Source organism: Octopus bimaculoides, chromosome 2 (assembly GCF_001194135.2).
Source record: "Octopus bimaculoides isolate UCB-OBI-ISO-001 chromosome 2, ASM119413v2, whole genome shotgun sequence".
Classification (NCBI taxonomy): domain Eukaryota; kingdom Metazoa; phylum Mollusca; class Cephalopoda; order Octopoda; family Octopodidae; genus Octopus; species Octopus bimaculoides.
The window spans coordinates 119598506-119606251 of record NC_068982.1 but is presented as its reverse complement, the minus strand read 5'-3'; the positions used below and the strand labels follow the sequence as shown (position 1 = coordinate 119606251).

The 7746-nt window shown below is 36.3% G+C and overlaps 1 protein-coding gene and 1 non-coding gene across 2 annotated transcripts in view; both read right to left on the bottom strand.

The window, feature by feature from the left end:
- LOC106876909 (carbonic anhydrase-related protein 10-like) overlaps positions 1–7746 on the bottom strand; it is a 1215161-nt gene that overhangs the window by 29423 nt on the left and 1177992 nt on the right. The gene's annotated exons all lie outside the window — the stretch shown is intronic.
- LOC128247185 (U6 spliceosomal RNA) lies at positions 2153–2258 on the bottom strand. The gene has a single exon (XR_008263585.1). It is a non-coding gene; the product is annotated as a U6 spliceosomal RNA (small nuclear RNA).

Below are 7746 nucleotides of genomic sequence, written 5' to 3'. Positions count from 1 at the left end.
TATATATATATATATATATATATATATATATATGTATGTATATATGTATGTATATGTATATATTTATACACATATATATACATCTATATATATGCATATATGTAGATACATACATTCACACACACACACACACACACACACACACGTATATACGTATAGTGTGGAGTTTCTTTGTTTTTTTTTGTGAGTGTTTTATATCGGTAATCCTATTTGGATTCTACAGGAATTGTAGTATAACTTGCTACCAATACGTACTGATGTATCTATGGGGCTAAGGTGAGGAGTAAACTAGGTAATGAAGCTGTATAATGTTGGGAGCAGCGATATAATGTGCTAATTACGGGGCAACATTTAGTATTTTCAGCATGTAATCTCTGACGCACTCCATTTAGAGATCTCACTTCTCAGTTCTTTATAATCACTGAAACACAAACTCTATAATCATGAAAGAGGTTTTGACGTAGAAATTTTCAGAAATATACACACAATTATCCAAATCATGCTTGGCAGATATACTTCTATACAGAACACGTATACATGATACCCAGCAGTATGCAAAAAGTTAGATATAGAGAGGAAACTGTTTCACCTTCTGGTAAATATCCACCTACTGGTAAATATGAAACTAACCTCGGTTAATTTCTTGTGCAGAAACATATTCCCCTACTGATAAACTAGTCACTGTATGTACCTGTTTCGTAGCTTTATGTAATTGCTGTATTTCGGCATCTTCATTTACGGCTAAAAAGCAAGCTTGATAAAGATTGACATGATTGTTAAGAGTGCATAAGTTGTCTCCTTGTTGAGAGGTTTGAAACTTTATATATAAAGAGGGCGAGGGCTTTGCACTATACATAAAATTTTCGGTCCTTGTGTAAGATCTGTACACTCACACACACACACACACACACACACACACACACACACACACACACACACACACACACACACACACACACACACACACACACACATACACATACACACACACACACATTGTCGGACATTAATTAAATATACGCAAACAAGAAGTACATACACACACATACATATATGTAGACATGCATGACAGCATGATTCCACGGTCCACTAACTGATACAGCCAGTCGTACGACTCCAAATACTTTTTCAGTCAGGCATGGTCACTGGTCTTTGTTCTCTGTCATGACTAATAGGTTAACATGGCTGTGACTCCTCCAATCTTTGGTGTTTCCAATCCACAATCTATTTCACCCTCCCTCAGCTGTACTCTGAAGAATGGTTTCGGACAGTTTTGTGGCGGGGATACATGACCGCATCATGCAAACTTTCGTCCTTTTGCATGCGCAATGAGTGGTCCCTCTCTGCCAGCGAATTTGTTGGCTTACTGCCTGTTATGTCTCAAGCTACTGCTATCTAGCACCTTCGGATGATCTCTACTCAACCGCTACACAACTGCTACTCGACTGCTACTCAACACTCCTACCCCGGCCAGACTACCTCTATTTACATGTCATGGGAGTTCCTACTTCTTCGCCTGGGGGCGTCGACACAACACTGCCTGAGGAAGCTGTTCATTTAATGCTCTGTTTATGGAATGTGTAGCAGCTTTCTGAAACCCTTGTACTCTAATGCCTGGATTCTTCGCTTCCTGTCAGCTGTAAGAGTTCATACCTATACAGAAAGATCAAAGTTACGAGGAACTTGCACATCCTGTGGAAAACTAATGGGATTACATTTCCATATAGTCTTCAGCTTCGTCATACCAGCAGAGGTTAAACTGAGTCTTGTTGTCATTTGTTTTTGAGATCTGCCGTTCTTAGACCCTAAGTACTTAAAGGTATCCACTTCTTCCAGTCTGTTCAAAACCTTCCTAGAGAATATCCTGCAAGAAAAACTTCAAGATCTCCATCCAATCTGTTTCCATTGGAGGACGTCTCATTTGCAACCTGCGGTTTGTGGATGATATTCACTTGTTAGGAAGCAGTAAACTAGATCTACAGAAGCACAACACCAGTCTGGAAAAGGTATCCAGAGTATAAACGATGGTGGTTAGCACAGAAAAGAGGAACATCCTGGTTAATAGTAACTAAAACACAGTAGTTCTTTATTCTTTCGTTCTTTTTTTCTCTTCAGCAATGTGGCTGCGAGCATGCTGGAATACCACCGTGATGACAATATGGAACGCTTCACGAATTTGTGCATGATCCAGGAAGCAATGGCCAAGCTAATCTGCTTTGTATCGTTCCAATTTTAGAATATTTACTGCCGTAGCGTATGTGCCTGTGTGTTTGTATAGATTTGTATGTATAAACGTGTATGAGAATGCATAGATATATATAAGTTTATATATGTATATATTTATCTATCTCTATATAATGTGAGTGTGGAGTGTGGGTCTTGATATCTGTATGCGCATCAGCATGTGGTTTTTGGTATGTACGAACTTGTACTTTTGTTGTTTCGAAAGCTCTGTGGGTTTGAAGAAGACATTGAGACTCTTATCATATTTGGGAGCCATGCCCTACGCATACTTTTAATATAGTTTTCTATTCATTCATTTTCCTATCTCTTTGGTTTCAATCATTACGTCAATGACTCACAATTGACTGACTCCGCATTTTATCATGTATTACTCCACCTCTCTCTCTCTCTCTCTCTCTCTCTCTCTCTCTCTCTCTCTTTCTCTCTCTTTTCGACTCTGCACTTCTGCCTTTCTCTGTACCTCATTCTCTGTCTATATTTACATATGCATATAATAGATATAGGTGTATGTTTGTGTGAGTGTATGCGTGTGTGCGTTTATTGTATCAAAAGTTGAAGTATAGATTACACGCGAGTCTTCGTCGACAACCGTCTGATCACATCTATGCCAGCAGAAAAGGGAGATGTGATAGTTAGGAAGACGTTAGCTATTTTGGAGTAATGTAGTTGTCAAATTTAATTCAGAACTTAAGATATAAAGAGGAGAGTGCACCAGTGCACAATACATTTTTCCAGCACTAGGTTAGTGTCTGAAAGCGTGTATCATTCCTTCTTTATCAGATGCATTTTGGAACAGATTTGCTTAGTGTCTAACCTCTGTAAGTGATCGAACACATATAAGTACCTGTACATATATTCATGAATAGATAGACACACAATTTACCGCAACCCCGCCCACATAGAAATTCAGATACTTTATTATTTTTATTGAAGGTCTAAAATGTTAGGAAACGAGGATCTTCATCTATGCTTATTAACAAATGTTAATTGGCAGGTGTGTGGATGGGGATGTTATTTGAGTGAATACACATACATATATACATACATGCATGCATACATAAATACACACATACACAATATATTACCACTAACGCACACAGACACACATATACGTACGTATGGTCCTCAATACTCGATTGATGCAATGTGGCGAAACGTTTTCTCTAAAAGAATTCTGTAAGATCGAATTGTCGATTGTTTGGTAGAACATTTATCATGGTAAATATTGTGGACTATTTGAACAGCTGCTCTGGTTTTACAGCATTTCCGAAAGTGTGTTAATGTTCCTTTTATTGCAACTTATTTAGTGTAACTAAAACGATTTTCACACAAGAAATAGCGCCGAAAGCGACAATGAAATAATAGCTAAACATTGTTTAGTGTATAGCTGGCGCTTTTATGATAATTGTAATGAGAATTGTCCTGTCTATTTTACTTAGTTCTATGAGGAAACAAACTTTAAAATTCGGCAGGTAATGATGGTTGACTATCACACACACATACGCAAATACATACATGCATTCACACTGGATGACTCAAAACGTCGCACGCACACACTCATATGCACGAGCTATTGAACATCTACATGTATATTGAAAGTAGTATCTAATCTATTTGAATGAATGACAATTTGAATATCCCTACCCAAATATACAAATCTATGTTCGCATCGTACGCGTGTCTATAGAAAACACTCTACTCTGTCTGTATCAGTTTATCTGCCTATCTGTCTATCAATCTACTTGTCTCTACCTACCTACATACATACATACAAACAAACATACATACATAATACCTATCATCTATCTATCTATACGCTTTGAAAGATCATAAAACTGCTTTCTGTCACTACATCTCCCTTTGTTTCATCAACACATCTCGATCTGAATATAATCTGCGAAAGCATATTTTATATCATTCTAACTCATATTAAGATGAAATACTATTGAACAACACAACAGGGGAAATTTATGTTTACATCTAAAGTTTTAGAGGAAAAGTTTTACATCTTTAACCAAAAAGTCGAATTTGTTTCCTTTTAGTTCGATATTTGTGATTGCTTCGGCTCATTTAACTAAGAAATTCTCATGTCGGTCATCAAAGATTCAGACCTATCATCAGCATCACATCTACATTAAAACTATACTACTTTCTTGCAAATCCTTCCTCTATGAGAAAAATTCAACCGGAATAATATGGTACAACAATGAAAGCTCTGACGTCATTATTGGACCGACGTCTCAACAGAAATTAGTGGTCTCGAAGAAGTTACATATGCACAATATAATGAAGTGAGAACTTCCTATTTATAGAAAGAGACTTATTCGAGATGAAAATTGTTGAAATTAGAGAAATATGAACATCCAATCAGCCGATAGGTTCCATAATGCCCATTGCCATTTATTTAACGAGTTAACAATTACTGTGGTGTAGCGGAAAAGGATTAAATATTCTAGATTTGTGACTAGGAAGCCTCTGCAAATTCATACGTAAATATACAATATAACCAGGACACCTCAAATGTATTTTATTATATTTTGTAAGGAATTTTTCCTGCGAAATTTTACCATCTGTTTCTGAAGAAAATTTACAAAATCCATCTCTTTTAAAATGACATATATTTAAAGATCCGTTAAAAGTTCAACATATAAAAGATATACCCATTCTCCTATAAAAGACAAAGCAACAGAAAAATGTCAGTCATTTCGTATAACGTATCTCTTCATCTTCAAGTTCCTAACCGGCTAGCCAAAGTCCTATTTAATATCCTATGTAAATATCTTTCAAGACATCCCAAGTATTACAAATTATTAGTAGAAACAAAATTAAGTTCGCATACTTAGCCATTTACAATTTTATATAATCATTCGCCTCCTCATATGTAGCCAAACAAAAATATCTATTCAGCATATCAGTACAAGTTCACCACATAACTGCAACTGGAAATTTTAGTTGGAATGTCAAATACAATGCATAAGCCACAGAAAATCCTGAGACACAGACAATAGTGGAATGATGCCGAAGTAACAACAACAACAACAACAACTGGTAATATAACCCCTCGACCAACCAAGCGAGGCCGTGTGTGTGTGTGTGTGTGTGTGTGTGTGTGTGTGTGTGTGTGTGTGTGTGTGTGTGTGTAAGAAAAAATCATATTTTGTAACAGAAGAGTATTCTATTGAAATGAATGATCTTTTATATAACATTTTTGTAAATCAATATGGATAAATCCCAGCAATGACCTTCTGAGACTCCAATGTTTTAAAATTACAAACAGACACAATACATGTCAGAGTGACAAAGAAACTAGGAAGGTGGTTGTAAGATGTGCTTGAAACAACAACCAACTTTCACTTAAATGTGACACCTTTCCGTCTGAAATTATTTACATTTTGTTTCTTTTTTACTAAAAGGGCTCCTCCCATGGTTTTTAAGTGTGTAGAGCAACCAAAATTGACCAAAATCGCTCTGTAGTTGGGTGGTGGTGATAGTGGTGAGAAAAAGCAATAAATTTTGGAAATTGCTTTTATAAAAAGAATGTGGTGAAAAAGAAATTCGAGAAATCCCCGTTACAAGAGAGAAAATCTAACTTATGTGGGTGTACGCATGCAAAATTCCGCCAAATTGTCCTCAAGAAGTCCTCCTTATATCCTGGAGAGGTTAAGTGATCGATGTTGAAATATTGGTCTTAACGAATGTTAATCCAGAGAAGTGGATTGACGAGCAGGAATTCTCGAAATGGCAGAATCATTAATGCATCAAAGAGAATGTCTTATACTATCAGTTGCAGCTGTCGGAGCTTTTAGTTCAAATCTCGTCTTGGTTACCATTGTCTTCTACCATTTCGTGGGCGATACATATCAGTTCAGTGTGGCAAATTGGCGAGATATTTAAGTTTCAGTTGCGATGACTTTTGTTTACATGGGTTCTCTGAATTCTGAGGTGAAATCCCTCCATGTATAACGGTAAAGTAAACAGATATTTTGGAGCTTCGCGAAAGCGGTAATAGGCATTGTGAATCCTTAATCAAGCCCATAGAATGAGAAATTCGTTATTTTATACAATGGTAACTGCTTAAACTGCTTTACGTGCACTGAATTATATCAACAGCTGCAGTTTAAATTCCAATAATGTTATACATATCACACTTTGATTTCTTATTACATGTAATATATGAAGAAAATAGCTTCTCTTAGTCGTAATGGCTCCGCAGCCTTCGACAACGAATCCAACATAAGGTTCAATATCTACAAGTCTGCGTCTGAGTAAAAGGTGAATTACATTATAAATTATTAAGTTACTTGAAACTGTTTATATAGATTTTCCACTTTGGAAACGTGTGTAGTGCTTAACTGTCTCTCGAATAATTTCTATGACGTAAATTACTAATATGCCAACAGTTTCATTTTCGTAGTTGTATTTTATTAATCATAAATTGTAGTCATGTCTGCATTGAGAGATTCATCAAATTGATTATGAATCTAAGATAACCACACATGTAAGCCATGTTTGTGAAATCTCACTGCTGACAGGAAAAGAAGAATTGACTCTACAACTCTTTCAATATCCTTATATTCTCATTATTATTGGTTTTTACCCAGCATGAACTGTCACTACGAAATTTTGTTTAAAGCCACTGATAGTATGCTTAATTACTAAGATTTCCTTATACATCATCCGTAAACGCGTTGCTTAGAGGTTAGGGTATTTAGATGACGGTCGTAAAGTCGTAAATTCAACTTTTGATCGCGCGTTGTGTCCTTAGCAAGTAACTATATTTTACGTTGCTCCAGTTCACTCAGCTGGCTAAAATGAGTAGTAACTATCCATTCTTTTTCCTGCTGAAACTCCCTGAGATCTACATTAAGGGTACGCGTGCCTGTGGAGTGCTCAGTCACTTGCAAGTTAATTTAAGAAGTAGCTTGTCTGTTGATCTGAATAACTGGAAATCTCGGCGTCGTAACCGATGGAGTGTCAAAAACGTAGCTGTGATTTCGTGCATAATTTTAGAGTAGCAGTTAGTTGAAATTATATTAGTACTGTACTGTGTGTCATGATATTCTGATCGACTCTACTCTTGACGCTTCTTTTCCTCTCCAGGATGAGGTTGCAGAAACAGGACGAACGTTCGTTCTTATGTAATGAATAAATTTACGAAAATAGAATTTGTTTATGCACTGGCAGCTAATGGCGCTAATCTCTAAACAAAAACTTGGAATATATGTATATACATCTATAACAACCTCTCTATCTATGTATTTTTACATGCATACATACATATATGTCTATCTATCTATCTATCTATCTATCTATCTATCTATCTATCTATCTATCTGTCTGTCTGTCTGTCTGTCTGTCTATCTATCTATCTATCTATCTATCTTGGACAGAGAGTGACGAAGGTGACAGTAAAGAATGTCCCTTCACAAGTGGAAACACAGTGGATAGTAGGTTCTATATGCCTCGAAATGGAGGAGGCAAATATATTAGAAATTGCTACTG